Genomic DNA, 18,710 nt, shown 5'->3' with positions numbered 1-18,710 from the left:
AACATGGAAATGTTTATATCTTTTCAAATTATTATCTTGGTTTTTTGGATAAATACCCACTAGTAGATATTATTGGATCATATGGTATTTCTAGTTTAATTTTCTGAGGAACCTCCATACTGTTTTCCCCAGTGACCATATCAGTTTACATTCCCTAAAAAGTCCACAAGGTTCCTTTTTCTCCTCATCCTCACTAACAATTTAGATTTCTTACAATTTCTGATGATTAGTGATATTGAGCATCTTTCATGTGTCTTGGTTGTCTCTGTGTGTTTCTTTGGAAAACGTCTATTCATGTCTTCTGCCCATTTTTTAACAGGATTATTTCTGTTTGGGGTCCTGAGTTTGAGAAGTTCTTTATAGATTTTGGATACTAACCCTTTATCAGATATGTTATTTACAAATATTTTCTCCCATTTAGTATGTTGCTTTTCAGTTTTGTTGATGGTTTCCTTCTCTGTATGAAAGCTTTTTATTTTCATGTAGTCCCAATAGTTATTTTGCTTTTGTTTACCTTGTCCTAAGAGAGATATCTAAAAAATGGTTGTAACGGCTGATGTCACAGAAATTACTGCCTGTGTTCTAAGAGTTCTATAGTTTCAGGTCTCACATTTAGGCATTTAATCCATTTTGAGTTTATTTTTGTACACAGTGTTAGAAAAGGGTCCAGTTTAATTATTTTGCATGTAGCTGTCCAGTTTTCCCAACACCATTTATTGAAGAGACTGTCTTTTCTCCATTCAATAGTCTTGCCTCCTTCCATGGATTAATTAACCATATAAATGTAGGTTTATTTCTGAGCCCTCTATTCTGTTCCATTGTTCAATGTGTCTATTTTTGTGCCCGTACCATACCGTTTTGGTTGTTATAGTTTTGCAGTGCATCTTGAGATCTGGGATTGTAATATCTCTAGCTTTGTTCCTTCTCAAGATTGCTTTGGATATTCGGGGTCTTTTGCGGTTCCATGAAAATTTTAGGATGATTATTCTTGTTCTGTAAAAATGTTCTTGGTGTTTTGATAGGGATTGAATTGAATCTGTAGATTGCTTTGGGTAGTATAGACATTTTAACAATATTGGTTCTCCCAATCTTTCCATTTGTGTCATCTTCAATTTCTTTCATCAGTGTTTTCAGAGTGCAGGTCTTTTACCTCCTTGGTTAATTTTATTCATAAGTATTTTATTGTTTTGGTGCAATTGCTAATGGGACTGTTCCTTTTTTAATTTTTTTTTTTTAATCTTTTGAGAGAGAGAGAGAGAGAGAGACAGAGTATGAGTGGGGGAGGGGCAGAGAGAGAGAGGGAGACACAGAATCCAAAGCAGGCTCCAGGCTCTGAGCTGTCAGCAGAGGAGCCCGATGTGGGGCTTGAACTCACGAACTGTGAGATCATGACTTGAGCTGAAGTCAGACGCTTAACCGACTGAGCCACCCAGGCACCCCGGGGATTTTTTCTTAATTTCTCTTCTGCTACATTGTTATTACTTGTATAGAAACACTGCCAATTTCTGTGGATTAATTTTATATCCTCCAACTTTACTGAATTCGCTTATTATTTCTAATAGTTTTTTTGGTGGAGTCTAGGGTTTTCTATACATAGTACCATGTCATCTGCAAATAGTGACAGTTTAATTTCTTCCTTACCAGTATGGATGCCTCTTATTTCTTTTTGTTTGATTGCTGTAACTAGGACTTCCAGTACCGTGTTACTGAATAAAAGTGGTGAGAGTAGACATTCTTGTCTTGTTCCTGATCTTAGGGGAAAGCTCTGTTTTTCACCATTGAATATGTTTGCTCTGGTTTTTTTTGTATATGAGCTTTAATATGTTGTAGTATGATCCCTCCGAACCCACTCTGTTGAGAGTTTTCATCATGAATGGATATCATATTTTTGTCATATACTCTTTCTTCATCTATTGAGATAATCATTTGACTTTTATCCTTTGTTTTGTTGATATGGTATATCACATTGATTGATTTTGGAATATTGAAACATCCTTGCATCCCCAGATTAAATCCCACTAATCATCATCATTCTTTTAATGTATTATTGAATGCAGTTTGCTAATATTTGTTGATGATTTTTGCATATATGTTCACGTGGGTTCTTAGCCGGTAATTTTCTGTTTTTTGTGATATCTTTGGTTGGTTTTGGTATTAGGGTCATGCTGGCCTCATAGAAGCTTTCTTTCTGTTCTATGTTTTGTAATATTTTAAGGAAAATAGGTATTAACTCTTTCTTAATTGTTTCATAGAATTCACCTGTGAATCCATCTGGTCCTGGACCTTTTTTTATTATGTTTTTAGTTTCATTACTAGTATTTTGTTCAGATTTCCTATTTCTTGCTAATTCAGTTTTGGAAAATTGTATGTTTTCAGGAATTTTTTTATTTCTTCCAGATTGTCCAATTTGTTAGCATATAATTTTGCATAGTATTCTCTTACCATTTTTTGTATTTCTGTGGTGTAAGTTGTTACTTGTCTTTTTTCTGATCTATTTATTTGGGTCATTTCTCTTTCTTTCTTGATGAATTTGGGTAAGAGTTTATCTTTTCAAAAACCAGCCCTAGGTTTCATTGATTCCCCTCCTTCCCATTTTTTTTTTTGCTACTATGTCATTTATTTTGCTCTAATCTTTATTGTTTCCTTCCTTCTGCTCACCTTGAGCTTTGTTATTCCTTTTCTAGTTACTTTAGGTTTAAGGTTAGATGGTTTATTTCAGCTTTTTCTTGTTTTTGATGGAGACTTGTATTGCTATGTATCTCCTCTTACAACTGCTTTTGCTGTGTCCCAAAGATTTTGAAGCTTCTTTTGTGACCTAACATGATCTGTTCTGGAGAAGTTCCCAGTGCACTTGATTCTGATATTTTCTTTTAAAGTTTTGTTTTGTTTTGAGAGAGAGAGAGAGAGAGAGATTTTCTTTTAAAGTTTTGGTTTGTTTTTTTTTTTACTTATTTTAAAAGAGACAGAAAGAAAGCAAGCAGGCTCCACACTATCAGCACAGAGCCTGATGTGGGGCTCAAACTCATGAACAGTGATATCATGACCTGAGCTGAAATCAAGAATCAAAAGCTTAACCAACTGACCCACCCAGGTGCCCCATGTATTCTATTTTTGGAAGGAATGTTCTTATATATGTCCATCTGGTCTAAGTGTATCATTCAAAGGCACTCTCTTTTTTTTAATTTTTCTGCCCAAATAATGTATCCATTGATGTAAGTGGAGTGGTAAATTCTCCTGCTGTTATTTCTCTTTTTATATCCATTAATATTTGTTTTATGTATTAAGTGCCTTTATGTTGGGTGCATAGACACTTACAATTGTTATATCCTCTTCTTCAATTGATCCCTTTATTATTATATAATGCCCTTCTCTGTCTCTTGTTAGTCTTTGTATTAAAGTGTATTTACTCTGATATAAGTATTCCTACCCTAGCTTTTCTTTCACTTCCATTTGCATGGTAATTGTTTTTCCATCACTTCACTTTCAGTCTGTATTTTTCTTTAGGTCTAAGGTGAATCTCTTGTAGGCAGCATATAGATGGGTCTTGTTTTTTTTTTATCCATGTCACCACCCTGTGTGTTTTGCTTGGAGCATTTAGACTATTTACATTTAAAGTAATTATTGATAGGTATGTACTCATTGCCATTTTTCTCATTGTTTTGTGATTGTTGTTTTAGTTCTTCTCTGTTCCTTTTGTTCTCATGGTCTTTGTGATTAATGTGTTTCTATAGTGTTATGTTTGGCTTTCTTTGTGTTTATTTTTGTGTCTGTTATAGGTTTTGAGTGTTGTTACCCTGGAGTTCCTATATAACATCCTAAGTATATAGTAGTATATAATAAGTTAATAGTCATTTAAGTTCAAACACATTTTAAGAAAACTTTTTTACTACAGATATTATGTATCGGCTGTCATATTTTATATCATTTTACTCATCATTTTCTTGCATCTAATTGTGGTCATCTTATTTCCACTTAAATCACTTTAGCATTTCTTTTTTCTTTTTTCTTTCTGTTCTTTTCTTCTCTTTTCTTTCTTTTCATTCTTTCTCTTTCTTCTTGTAATCTCTACTCCCAACTTGGGGCTCTAACTCAACCCTGAGATTATGAGTCATATACCCTACCGACTGATTCAGTCAGGTGCTTCCACTTCAATGTTTCTTGTAAGGCTGGTTGAGCCATGCTAAACTTCTTTGTCTTTCATTTCTGGGTAACCTCTTTACCTCTCCTTTTAATTTGAATGTTAATCTTGTCAGGTAAAGTATTCCTGGTTGTAGGTTTTGTTTTTTTTTTTCTTTTCAGCACTTTGAATATATCATACCACTCCCTTCTGGCTTGCAAAGTTTCTGCTGAAAAATCAGTTGATAGTCTTATAGGACTTCATTTGTATGTAAATTCTCTCTTGGTGCCTTTAAAATTTTTCCTTTATTTTTAACCTTTGGCATTTTTCTTTTGTTTTTATTTTTTCTTGAACAATAAACATCTTTATTACATGACAATTACAGGATTGGAGGGTGGAAGATTTATTTGTCTTTCCAGACTTTGATTTTCTCCAGCTAGAATTCTAGCTCCTTGTCCTCTAGCAGGTAGCCATGTACTTCTGAAATCCCTGTTAGGTGAATGTTCACTTGATGTTGCCCAAGTGATCCTTAATTTATCCCATTTTAAAATGTTATTTTTTAACTTGATATTAGCTTTGCTGCTTTCTATTATCTTATCTTCCAGATTATTGGTATATTCTTCTGTATCCACTAATCTATTATTGATATCCTGTAGTGTTTTTTTTTTTCATTTATTGTATTCCTCAACTCTAATTGGTTCTTTTTTATATTTTCTTTCTCTTTATCAAAGGTCTCACTGAGTTCTTTCACAATTTTTTTCAGCCCGGTGAACATCTTTATGATCATTACTGTTAAATTCTTTTTGAGGCATATTGCTTATTTCTGTTTCATTTTACTTTTTTTCTTAGGTTTTGTCTTGTTCTTTCTTTTGGAGCATGTTCCTTTGTCTCTGCATTATGTTTACTTTCTGTTTTTGTTTCTATGGATTAGGTGGAACAGCTGCTTCTAAATTTGAAGGAATGGTCTTGTGTATGGTCATCCTCTTTGTAGTCTGTGCATGCTTAGTTACTTTTGCTGGCTGGCTGGAGCTGTAGCTGCACGGACTTGGGGTCCTGGGTCTCTCAGTGGGATTGATGCCTGTTCTGGTAGGGCAGCTAAAGTGAAGTAGGCATAGGTCAGTGCAGACTCTGAGACCTCCATGCAGCAAGTGGCCTGGCAGGACAGGTTAAGCTAGAATGGGTGCAAGCCAGCATGTCCTGAGTTTCTACATGCAGAGGATATCTTGGTAGGATAGCTGAAGCTGATGTGGGTGTTATCCAGGGTGTCCCTGGGCTCTTTCTACAGTGTGTGCCCTGGCAGGGCAACTGTAGCTGAAGCAGAGTGCAGGCTGGGAGGTCCTGGGGCTTTCCAGGCAGGACTGCTAAAGCTGAAATGGGTGCATTCCTAGGTATCTTGAGATTCTCTGTGGTGAAGGCACCCTGGCAGGACAGCTAAAGGTAAAGTGGGCACAGTCCAGTGCCCTGGGCTCTCCATACAAAGTGTGCTCTGGCAGAATAGCTGAAGCTGAAGTGGTTGCAAACTGTGGTGTCCCAGGACTCATTAACTGAATGCACCCTGACAGAACAGGTACAGCTAAAGTGGGTACAGGCTGGTGTATTCCAGTGTGCTCAGTGCCTACCCAGGCAACTGAACCTGAGGCTGGTACAGGTGGGTATGTTCTGGGGCATTCCACACAAGGAGTACCCTGTCAGGGTGGCTGGAACTCATGTAGGCACCAGCTGGGAGTTGCAGGGTGATCCTCACTGTGGGCACCCTGGCAGTATGGCTGGATCTGAAGCAGATGTCAACCAGGAGGTTCTGGGTCACTCTATGCCTGGGGTGCCTTAGCAAGCCATCTAAAGCTGACATGATGTGGGCCTGGAGTATTCCAGGGTACTTTGTATCTGTGTCACCTTGGCGTGAAGGCTGGAGCTGTAGTGAGTGCTAACCAGGGGTGTCTCAGTGTGCACAGCCCGTTGGCTGCCTTGGTGTGACAGTTGGGACTGGTGTGGACTCAGGTCCCAGGGCTTATGAGGCAGCATACTGTTTAGGGCACCTAGACCATGCATTGCTCTGTGCTTTCAAAATGGAAGGGGTGTTTAGACCATGTCCATCACCCCCTCCCACCCAGAGAGAGTTCCAACAGTTCCCTTGTCATTTCGGGGAGTTCTAGGGCTAGCTTTTTTATATGCTAGTTGGATTTTTAAAATGAGGCTTTTTTCCTGTGCCCCAGGACATCCAGGGCTAGTGTGTGCTAGGAGACCTGATGCTCACTGGGGCAGCAGACTGATTAGGGCACATGGGCTTCACCCCCATTCTCATTATTAAGGTGGAGAGGAAGCACAAACCATGGCATCTTCCAGTCCCCCTGACCCAGAGAGTTCCAGCAGCTCCTTTGCCTTTTGGTGGAGTTCTGGGGCTGGCTCTTTTATATGCTAGCTACTAAACACTCCATGTTTTGTTTGTTTGTTTGTTTGTTTGTTTGTTTGTTTGTTTGATTGTTTGTTTTTCCTGTGCCCAAAGAAAGGAATCTGCTCCAGTCTTTAAGTATTCTCCCTCCCTACTACAGTTCACAGCCCCAGGGATGGGAGTGGGGTACCCTTCCTTGTGTGTCTCCTTCTCTCTTGCTGTTCTCTTTTGCTATTCTCTACCTTTTGTTGTGCAGAGGCTGTTCAGTCCTCCCTCAGTTCTTCAGGAGGAATTACTCTATGAATAGCTGTAATTTGGTGTGTTCCATAAAGGAGGTAAGTTCAGGGTCTTCCTGTGTTGCCATCTTGCACCAGAACCCTTACTAGTTTTTACTTTAAAATTAATCACCAGTGTTAGAACTCTAGAAGCCATAGAGGTATGTTCTAAAATATGAATGGATATCCCTGGAAACATATCTTGGTGAGCTAAGCTAGTGACTGTCCCTCATTTCAGAATAATTTACTATTTCAAAAGCAGATTTCTGATGCTCATATAGACCAGAAATGCCCAGCAGAGATGCCATCAAGGACACCAAAAATACCTTTTGTTAAAAATAAAAAAAACTGTAGATAATTTGTTAAATGGATTTTCGTTAGAGTGGAATTGATGTTATATAGGAAATATTTGAAAGCCAGTTAGAAATATGCATTAGCATGTAAACACTGGTCAATTATACATCATTTATTAAGCACCCTCTAGTGTGCTGTAGTTGCCCCAAATACATTCTTCAGATGGCAGAAATGTATCCTTTTAAGATTGAAATTTTTACCGTGTTTTTTTTTTAAACAATTATCGTTCTAGATCGTTCTAGTGTTTCATACATTTGCTTAGCATTCCGTACTGAATCTATGAAACATTTTAACCTTTTTCTTATCACTTAGGGATATTATGAGCATTATTTATTCAATATATTTATTTATTTGTTTGTTTGTTTGTTTACTTATTTATTTATTTATCTATTCACTAGGCCCTTGAGGACTATCGAGCTGTTTGGGCCTATTTTCACCTGTGCTAAATGACCCTACACAGTCATGTTTTATCATTTCTTGCATCTACATTTTATATCTCTTCCTTGGGCTGTTTTCACACAGCTGTCAGGATGTTCTTTCTAACAGTACTTTCCACTGCCCTCCCTTCCCCCTTCTTTATGGCTTATAATCTTTCAGAGGGCCAGAAAACAAGATAGCCAAGGTTGTTGAAATTGCATGTAGTATTAATATAACCAATTTCTGAGTAAGTGGTTGTGTTAGTCTATGAGCATTTTAACATCTACTTGAGTGCTGAAAAGCCCTTTTTGGGGCGGCAGGTATACTTCCGGATTCTAGGTTGTATGTAAAAGACTTCTAATTAAGTGATATGTTACTGTAATTGCAATATAAACAGAAGTCAAAATTGCTTAAGTTGGTATTTTAATACAGTGATAGGAAATCATTTTATCAATAAATAATGTAGGGCTTTTCTAAGCAAACTTAGGTTAGCTGAATTATTTTATCTTTTTTAAGGTAGTGATATTACATTTTTTTAAATCTATAAAATTCCCCTCTCAGCTAATTTGAATTTTTGAGATTGTTAAATATTTCAGATTTATCTATTGTATTTTCTAAAGCTCAACAAGTCATATTTTTTGCACATATACTTCACCCTTCAGAACATACATCTTTATTTTCCACTCATCTTATATCCTAAATGAATCTAATATGGAGTTTTTCTTTAAAATCATTTATAAATGAGCAAAATAAAATTTCTATAGCCCTTCCATTTGAATACATCCAGTTTTACCACTCTTTATAGTATGTATTCATACCCTAGGCATTTTGAAATCTATTTTTGGTATATAATACTTTATCAGTAGCAGCTGTGTTATTTGGGGATTTGGTGCTATAGGATGTTGGATGCTTAACTGAGCCACCCAGGTGCCCCTGATGTTACAGAATGTTATTTATTTGTGATATGATTATATATTTCTGAATATATAAACTGACTTGGCCAAGTAGATACAGAGAGAATACCAGACCCACACAATCATCATCTACTATATCACCCAGCTACTGTACATTATGTTTGTCACTTTTGTCACTTTTATTTTTTTCTCCACTAAATTTTTATTTAAATTCTAGTTTACTTGCAGTGCAATATTGGTTTCTAGTGTAGAATTTACTGATTTATAACTTAACATACAACACCCAGTGCTCATCACAAGTTCCCTCCTTAATCCATCACCTACTTAACCCATCTGTCCCTGAACCTTGCCTCCAGTAACCATCAATTTGTTCTTTATACTTAACAGTCTGTTGCTTGGTTTGCCTCTATTTTTTCCCCATGTTCATTTATTTTGTTTCTTAAATTCCACATGAGTGAAATTGTATGTTATTTGTCTTTCTCTGACTGATTTTGCTTAGTATACTACTCCCTAGCTCCATCCACATTGTGGCAAATGGCAAGATTTCATTGTTTTATGTATATACATGTATACATATACATATACATATTTCCATAATTTGACTATCATGGATAATGGTGCTATAAATTTTGTGGTACATGTGTCCCTTCAAATTAGTATTTTTGTATCCTTTGGGTAAATAACCTAATAGTACATTTGCTGGATCTTAGGGTAGTTCTATTTTTAACTTTTTGAGGAAACTCCAGACTGGCTGCACCAGTTTGCATTCCCACCAACTGAGTAAAAGAGTTCCCTTTCTCCACAGCCTCACTAACACCTGTTGTTTCCCATGTCGGTAATTTTAGCCATTCTAACTCTAGTGTGAGGTGATATCTCATTTTAGTTTTGATTTGTATTTCCCTGATGATAAATGACATTGAACATCTTTTTTACATGTGTGTTGGCCATCTAAATGTCTTCCTTGTAAAAAATGTTTATTCATGTCTTTTGCCCATTTTTTAACTAGATTATTTGTGGTTTGGGTGTTGAGTTTGGTTAAGTTATTTATAGATTTTGGATACTAACACTTTATCAGGTATGTCATTTGTAAGTATATTCTCCCATTTTTACATAAGTTGCCTTTTAGTTTTGTGGATTGTTTCCCTCACTGTGGAGAAGCTCTTTTATTTTTATGAAGTCCCAACAGTTTATTTTTGCTTTTGTTTCCCTTGCCTCAGGAGACTTATAGTAAGAAGTCGCTATGGCTGATGTAAAAAAAAAAAAAAAAAAGGTAACTGCCTGTGTTCTCCTCCAGGAGTTTGATGATTTCCTGTCTCACATTTAGGTCTTTCATCCATTTTGAATTTATTTTTGTGTATGCCCTAAGAAAGTGGTCCTTTTTCATTTGTTTGCATATTGCTGTCCAGTTTTCGCAACACCATTTATTGAAGAGACTGTCTTTTTTCCATTGGATATTCTTTCCTGCTTTGTCAAAGATTAATGGAACATTTAGTTGTAGGTTCACCTCTGTTTTCTATTCTGTTCCATTGATCTATGTATCTATGTTTATGCCACTACTACACTGTCTTGATCACAACAACTTTGTAATATAAAGTCTGGAATTGTGACGCTTCCAGCTTTGCTTTTCTTTTTCAATTTTGCTTTGGCTATTCAGGATCTTTTATGGTCCATACAAATTTTAGGATTGTTTGTTTTAGCTCTGAGTAAAATGCTGGTGATATTTTGATAGGGATTGCATTGAATGTGTAGAGTGCTTTGGGTAGTATAGCATTTTATCAATATTGGTTCTTCCCAACCATAAGTATGGCATGTTTTCCCATTTCTTTGTATCCTCCTCAATTTCTTTCATCTGTGTTTTATAGTTTTCAGAATATAGATCATTTCCCTCTTTGGTTAGTTTATTCCTAGGTATGTTATAGGTTTTGGTGTAATTATAAATGGGATCAATTCCTTCATTTCTCTTTCTGCTGTTTCATTATTAGTGTATAGAAATGCAACAGATTTCTGTACATTGATTGTATGCTGCAACTTTACTGAATTTGTGTATCAGTTTTAGCAATTATTTGGTGAAGTATTTTGGGTTTTCTATATAGAGTATCATGTCATCTGCAAATAGTGAAAGTTTGACTTCTTCCTTACAGATTTCAATGCCTTTTATTTCTTTCTACCGTCTGATTGCTGAGGCTAGGACTTCCTGTACTGACTGTGTTAAATAACAGTGGTGAGAGTGAACATCCCTGTCTTATCCCTGACTGTAGAGGAAAAGCTCTCAGTTTTTCCCCATTGAGGATGATATTAGCTGTGGGGTTTTCCAATATGTCCTTTATGATGCTGAGGTATGTTCCTTCTATCCCTACTTTGTTGATGGTTTTTATCGTGAATAGATGTTGTACTTTGTCAAATGCTTTTTCTGCATGCATTGAAAAGATCATAATAGTTCTTTTTTTATGTTTATTTATTTTTTTTTATTTTTGAGAGAGAGACAGAGACAGAGTGCAAGAAGGGGATAGGCAGAGAGAGAGAGAGAGAGAGGGAGACACAGAATCTGAAGCAAGCTCCAGGCTATCAGCACAGAGCCCGACATGGAGCTTGAACTCACAAACTGTGAAATCATGACCTGAGCTGAAGTCAGATGCTTAACCAACTGAGCCACCTAGGCATCCCAATCATATAGTTCTTATCCTTTCTTTTATTAACGTGGTGTATCACATTGATTAATTTGCGAATATTGAACCATCCTTGCAGCCCAGGAATAAATCCCACCTGATTATGGTGAGCGTTTCTTTTAAAGTACTGTTGGATTTGGGGTGTCTGGGTGGCTCAGTTGGTTATATGTCCAACTTCGGCTCAGGTCATGATCTCAGGGCTCATGAGTTCGAGCCCCATGTCAGGCTCTGTGCTGACAGCTCAGAGCCTGGAGCTTGCTTCAAATTCTGTGTGTGTGTCTCTCTGTCCCTACCCCACTCATGCTCTCTCACTCTCTCTGTCTCTCTCTCTCTCTTTCTCAAAAATAAATATTTTTAAAAATTTAAGTACTGTTGGATTTGATTTGCTAGTATTTCGTTGAGAACTTTTGCATCCATGTTCATCAGGGATTTTGGCCTATAGTTATCTTTTTCAGTGGAGTCTTTCATTTTGGAATAGGGTAATGCTGGCATCATAGAATGAATTTGCAAGTTTTCCTTCCTTCTCTATTTTTTTAGAATAGTTTGAGAAGAGTAGGTATTAATTCTTCTTTAAATGTCTAGAATTCCCCTAGAAAGTCATCTGGCTTTGGACTTCTGTTTGTTGGGAGATTTTTGATTACTGATTCAATTTCTTTGCTGGTTATGGGTCTGTTCAAGTTTTCTATTTCCCGTTTCAATTTTGGTAGTTTATATGTTTCTAAGAACTCCTCCATTTCTCCCAGATTGTCAATTTGTTGGCATATAATTTTTCACAATTTTTTCTTACAATTGTTTGTATTTCTGTAGTGTCAGTTGTGACTTTTCCTCTCATTTGTGATTTTACTTATCTGGGTCCTTTTTCTTTTCTCTTTGATAAGTCTGGCTAGGGATTCATCAGTTTTCTTTTTCTTAATTTTTTAATGTGTATTTATTTTTGAGAGAGAGAGTGAGCATGAGTGAGGGACGGGCAGAGAGAGAGGGAGACAACAGAATCCAAAGCAGGCTCCAGGCTCCGAGCTGTCAGCACAGAGCCCGACACAGAGCTCAAACTCACAAATAGTGAGATCATGACCTGAGCTAAAGTCAGACACAACCAAATGAGCTACCCAGGCATCCTGTTTTCTTAATTTCTGTATCATTTATTTCTGATCTAAACTTTATTATTTCCTTCCTTCTGCTGGCTTTAGGCTCATTTTGTTGTTCTTTTTGTAGCTCCTTTAGGTGTAATATTAGCTTGTGTATTTGAGACTTTTCTTCCTTGTTGAGGTAGACCTGTGTTGCTATATACTTCCCTCTGTTTACAATTTGTTTTATCCCAAAGATTTGAACCAAAATGTTTTCATTTTTATTTGTTTCCATTTCCATGTTTGTTTGTTTGTTTGTTTGTTTTAATTTATTCTTTGATTTCCTGGTTGACCCATTCTTTATTAGCATGTTGTTTAGCCTCCATGTACTTGTGGTCTTTCCAAATTTTTTCTTGGGGTTGACTTCAAGTTTCATAGCATTGCGGTTGGAAAATATGCTTGGTACAATCTCAATCTTGTACTTTTTGAGGCCTGATTTGTGACCTAGTATGTGATCTATTCTGGATAATGGCCTATGTTCACTTGAAATAAGTCTGCTGCTTTAGGATGGAATGTTCTGAATATATCTGGTAAGTCCATCTGATCCAGTGTGTCATTCAATGCCATTGTTTCCTTTTTGATTTTCTGCTTAGATGATCTGCCCATTGATATAAGTGAAGTATTACTGTCCCCTACTATTATTGTATTATTTTATTTTTTTTAACTTTTATTTTTTTTCCTGTTATTTTATTTTTTTTTCAATATATGAAATTTATTGTCAAATTGGTTTCCATACAACACCCAGTGCTCATCCCAAAAGGTGCCCTCCTCAATACCCATCACCCACCCTCCCCTCCCTCCCACCCCCCATCAACCCTCAGCTTATTGTATTATTTTAAATGAGTTATTTTATATTTGTTATTAGTTTTTTATATATTTGGGTGTTTCATGTTGGGGGCATAAGTATTTATAGTTGTTAGATCTTCTTGTTGGGTAGTCCCCTTTATTATACTAATAGCGCCCTTCTTCATCTGTTGTTAGAGTCTTTGGCTTAAAATCTAGTTTGTCTGATATAAGTATGGCTACTCTGGCTTTCTTTTGACCTCCATTTGCATGAGAAATGCTTCTCCGTCCTCTCTCTTTCAATCTTCAGGTGTCTTTAGGTCTAAAATGGGTCTCTTATAGGCAGCATATATATGGGTTATGGTTCTTTATCCATTTTAACACTGTGTCTTTTGATTTAAATGTTTTGTCCATTTATATTTGGAGTAATTATTTATAGATATGACTTTATTGCTATTTTATTACTTGTTGTATTCTGGAGATTTTCTCTGTTCCTTTCTATTCTTTGTCACTTTTGGTCTTTCCTTCCCACTCAAAGAGTCCCCTTCAATATTTTTTATAGTGTTGGTTTAGTGGCCAGGAACTCCTTTAGTTCTTATTTGTCTGGTAAACTCCTTTTCTCTCCTTCTACTGTGAATCATAGTCTTGCTGGACAGAGTATTCTTGGCTCCCTATTTTTCCCGTTCAGTATGTTGAATATGTCATGCCACTCCCTTATGACCTAACAAGTTTCTGTGGAGAGTCTATTGCTAACTTTATTTGTTTCCTCTTAAATTGGGGATTCCTTTTCCCTTTCTGCTTTTAGGATTTCTTCATCCCCATGTTTTGAAAATTAGCTACAATATGTGTTTGTGTTCACCTGCTTTTTTTGATTTTAGTGGGAGTTCTCTGTGTCTGTTGGATTTGTATTTGTATTTGTTTCCTTCCCAGATTAGGGAAATTTTTAGCATTATTTCCTCAAATAAACCTTCTGCCCCCTTTTCTCTCTCTTCTTTTTCTTGGACTCCTATGATACAAATGTTATTACATTTGATGGAGTCACTGAGTTCCCTTAGTCTATTCTCATGATCCATAATTCCTCTTTCTTTCGTTCAGCTTCATTATTTTCCATTATTCTATCATGTAGTTGCTTCTTCTGTCCTTGTTGTCATTACATCCAATCTGTTTGAGTATCAGATACTGCATTTTTCACTTCTTACTGATTTTTAACTCTTATATCTCTGTGGTAATGACCTCCCTGAAGTTTCCATTCTTTTCTCAAGCCTGGAAAATATCCTTATGATTATTGCTTTAAAAGTCTTCATCAGGTATTTTACTTATATCTGTTTCAATTATAACCCTGATTATGACCTTTTCTTGTTATTTTTGGAGGGATGAATTCCTCTGTCTTGGCATTTTGTCTAAGTCTCTGTCCTCTGTGTGTTAGAAAACCCTATTATGTTTCCTGCATCTGAGAGTAATGGCTTCATGAAGAAGAGGTCATATAGTGTCCAAGGCCTGGCCCTTCAAGGAGTGTCTCTGGTGTGTGCTGCATTCACTCTGATGCTGTGTTTCAGCTGCTATACCTTTCAAGTCAGTCATCTGCAGAGGCTCTCCATGCTTGCAGTGGGGAATGTTTGGACTTTGGCCATAATGTATCGAGTTTTAATGAGTGTGCTCTGGTTTTCTTCTTAAATGACACCTGATGCTACTTCCACTAGAACTGAAGCCTTGTTGAACTCTCTGGTCAGTAGATGTGGTATGTGTAGGGATATCTGCTGGTCTTCTGGGCATGGGACCCATTGCACTGGGACTTAGACACACTCTCCCAGGAAAACTGGTACCAGCAGAGCACAGGGGGAGGGGTGGGACTTGTAAGCAGATTAGGCAGCCAGTGTTAGAGCTGTGCTGTTTACTGCAAGTGTTTCTGTGCTTATGCTGAGGGGCAGGGAAGGGAAATGACACCAGCCAGCTCCTTTGTCCCCAGAGAGGGTTCTCTGTGCTGCTGCTCTCAGGGAAGCACTCCCAGAAAAACAAATAATTTCCTCCTGTGTGTCCATGTCATTTTTCAGAGTGCCATTTTCATGCTTTCTCTCTCTGGGTCACTTGCCTGGCTGGAGCAGTGCAGTGCACATTAAGCTCTTTCCCAGCCAAGTCTACTGACTTTTAAAACCCCAGACTTTAGGGAAGTGCTGTGGCGGGGGCCAGTGCTGGTCTTCTGACGCAGTGTCTTGCCATGCTAGGAGGGATGCAGGTTTGACTGAGAAATGCAGTCACTCTGTGCTAGAGCTCAGGTGAGTGGCATTTGGAGCAAGCAGGCTAAACGGAGACTATCTGAGTTAGCCACTCTCAGCAGGTGTCTCTGTGCCTATGATGAAGGGGAGGGGAGGGAAATGGCATCCACTGGCCTTTTTGTTCCCAGAGAGGTGTCTCTGTGAATGTTTGCTCTCACAGATACACTCCCAAAATAAGCAAACAGTGTCTCCCCCATGTGCCTTAGGTGATCCTCAGCTGGCACTGTCTACCCTGGGGTTGTTTGCCTGCCTTTTCTCCAGGAATAGGGCAATGCCTTCAGGGCTCTATCCCAGCCAAACCTGCTAACCTCTAAATCTCCAGTTTTTGAGCTCTGCTGTTTGCAAAACCTCATGAAAATCAGCCCCTTTTGTTTTCCCAGCCAGTGGCCTTGTGTTCTCCTTGTGAGTTTCTCTGTCCCTCTCTCTCTCCCTTTTTTTCACAACTGAGTCTCCCCTCCACAGCACCAGCCATCCATTTTTCTGCACTTCCTGCCTTCCTAGATGTGGTCTCTTCTCTCCCTCTAGTAGTGCAGTTTGTTCTGTCAATCAGGTCAATTTCTTGTATATCCAGAATATTTTGATAGTTATCTAGTTGTGTTCTAGGTCACTTTGTCACTTTCAAATGTGCTTATTGTTATTGTCATGCAAACTGAGTAGAAATCCCAGTTGTTTTGTGTTTCAGAACGAAAACCAAAACTTACTAAAGGGCAGCAGCTTATTATAAGAGAGATCATTGTTCTGATTCCAGTTTTAGAGAACTGAAAGCATGGTGTCATTTAAAAAAATAAATGGAAGTAAATTTTTTTAAAAAAATTTCCTAGGACAATAAGGTTCTAAGTATTTTTTAAATGTCTTCTGGATTGCGTAATTAATATTATTTGTGTAAAATTAAACTATCATACATATATTACAATTTTGATAAAGAATTATTAAACACAAAATAAATTTATTGAAATTCATTGCTTAATAAAAGTGGAAGGAAGCAGGGTTGAGCAACTGAATGTTGAGTTCCTTAGAATTATTGTAACTTGTGAAAAGGTCTTTTGTATTTTTGTACACACTCTAGTTAGAAGACTGCTACTTTAAGTGATTGTGCCTTCTACAGGAGATTATTACAATTACCCACCATCATTTAGGGACTAAGAGTGGGCACTCTAGAGGCATACCACATGGGCTTGAATTCCATCTCTGAGTCCCAGCTGTTCCTTTTACTAATGACATGACTTTAGGAAATCTGCTTAACTTCACTATTCCTGTTTTCTCACCTGTAAAATGAGGATAACAGTTGGCTGTTGCACAGGTAAAATGAAATAATATTTCTAACATGCATAGAATAGTGTCTGACTTATGCAGTTTAGCTGTATAGTCAATTCTAGATAATCTTTTGACTTCTATTGAGAATATTATAGATATGTCTAAAAGCATTTATCAGGCATATTTAAATAATTGGAGGATTATCTATTGATACTTTCCTTTTGTCTATCCTGGTTGATCAGATAATTTCCTCCATTTTATGTAATAAACTAGTAAAAATTTTCCCGATGCATGTATATGTCTACATACATTTTTATGCACATATATGTCTATTTAAGCCTATGAATACTTAGTCTGCCTATGACAGGGAAGCAAATTATCTTTTGCCACAAGTATTTATTGAATACCCATGTAAGTGAAAGTTAAATTTGACAGATACAGAAAAGAAAAACTGGCCCTAAAACTTGTCCTTGCAAAGGACTTATGAAAGTTATGAAGATTAATAAACCACTTTTGAAAATAATCTGTATTTTAAAAAACACAGCCAACAATCTCTCAGATTTGAAGAGACACAGTAAATTCAGAGTAACCTATACAAGTAAGTAATGTAGATAACAGAAAAAGTAGGAAGTTGTAGGGAGAAAAAAATAATTGTTTATACCTTAAATTTGTAGCTCAGTTAACAATTAGCATCTAATCAGAATCAATTTCAGATATTATAACCCAGGTCATAATGTCTTTAGTATTCTAAGAATGGCTATAAAACTCATTAAGTACAAGATGATAATCTGACTTGACTTAGAAATTTTTGCTAGTACTCCCTGAATTCTGATAATTGTTAGGAAACATAAGGATGTAATTATTCCAGTATATATTTCCTTTAGATATCCTGTTTAACAGAACCAGTAGTTTACCATTAAGATATTCAAATATATTTTTTATTTATATTTATGTTCATCTGCTTTCTCCCTAGTACACATTTATTGAATAGGAAAGAACTGGAAAATTGAGAACTTTGGCCTGGATATTGGTATTTTATGAGACAGGACAGTTTCTCTTGAGTTTTATCATGGATTTCTACCTTTGTAGTTCTACACCCCATTTAATTCAGTAATTACGTAGGGAGTTTAAATTCCCTTCCCACCAAAGTTATATGGCATTTGAAAAATTTTAGTTAATTAGGAATAATTTTGTTGTAAAGATTATTATACCTTTTGAAATTATTAGTACCATACATCCTGGAATACCCCAGAATCAATGGGAACCATTGTTACAGTCATGTAAAAACATTACCTACATAAAACAGAAACCTTCTTAGAATATCACTTTTTTTGGTGGACCTAAAAAAAAAAAAAAACATTTGATTTTACCTCACATGGTTATTAAGAGTCCTCAATTTATGCTTAGATATATTTTTTAATAGTTGAATGTGGAATGAATTTTAATCATGAGAACCCACTTCTGATGTTGACTTCAATGATAAGCTTTGAACTGTCTTCCTGGGGTTTAAAAAAAAAGTCTACTAGTCTAAACTTTCAGAAAAGAAGTGGGTGTATTTTTCTACTGGTGTTTTAGGGGAAAAAAATTCTTAGTACTTATACCATTATCTAATATAGTCTTCCTGCTATTCTATCCTGTCCCAAGCCCTTTCCTTGACCATAAGAATTTCTTCCATTTAGGGATCCCCTTAGTCCTTTCTTTCAGTATACAGAACTTTTTGTCCCTCCTTTATGTTTGTTGCTGGCCTTTAGTGATTCTAAATGTATTAGGCTACAGTGCTTTACTTCTATGAAGGGCCTTTTTTGTGCATGATATTCTCTAATGCAAACTTTCTCCGAGGCCCAGGCCCCATGAATCTGTAAATGCAAAAGGAAAGTGATTTGGAATTTCTGAAAATACTATATACTGCTTTAACTTGTGCCATTTTATGGACTTTCAACTATATGTATCACTCTAAGCCAATAGTGTTCCGCCAAAAGGTTTCTTAGAGAACCCTATAATGAATAGATGATATGTTAACTTATCAGTAAAGTTTGTATAAATGAATTTTTCTGTCGAAAAATATGAACTGTATTCTGTAAGTAAATAAATACTCCATTTTCAGTCTTATTTACATAGTTATTTTGCTTAGCAATCCTTTATCC

The 18,710-nt window shown here is 36.5% G+C and overlaps 1 protein-coding gene across 2 annotated transcripts in view; it reads left to right on the top strand.

Moving 5' to 3' along the window:
- The window catches only part of CHM (CHM Rab escort protein), a 227,591-nt gene that overhangs the window by 188,342 nt on the left and 20,539 nt on the right, over positions 1-18,710 (top strand). The window lies entirely within an intron of this gene.

Source organism: Panthera tigris, chromosome X, assembly GCF_018350195.1.
Source record: "Panthera tigris isolate Pti1 chromosome X, P.tigris_Pti1_mat1.1, whole genome shotgun sequence".
NCBI lineage: Eukaryota > Metazoa > Chordata > Mammalia > Carnivora > Felidae > Panthera > Panthera tigris.
This window is presented reverse-complemented; position numbering and strand designations above follow the sequence as displayed.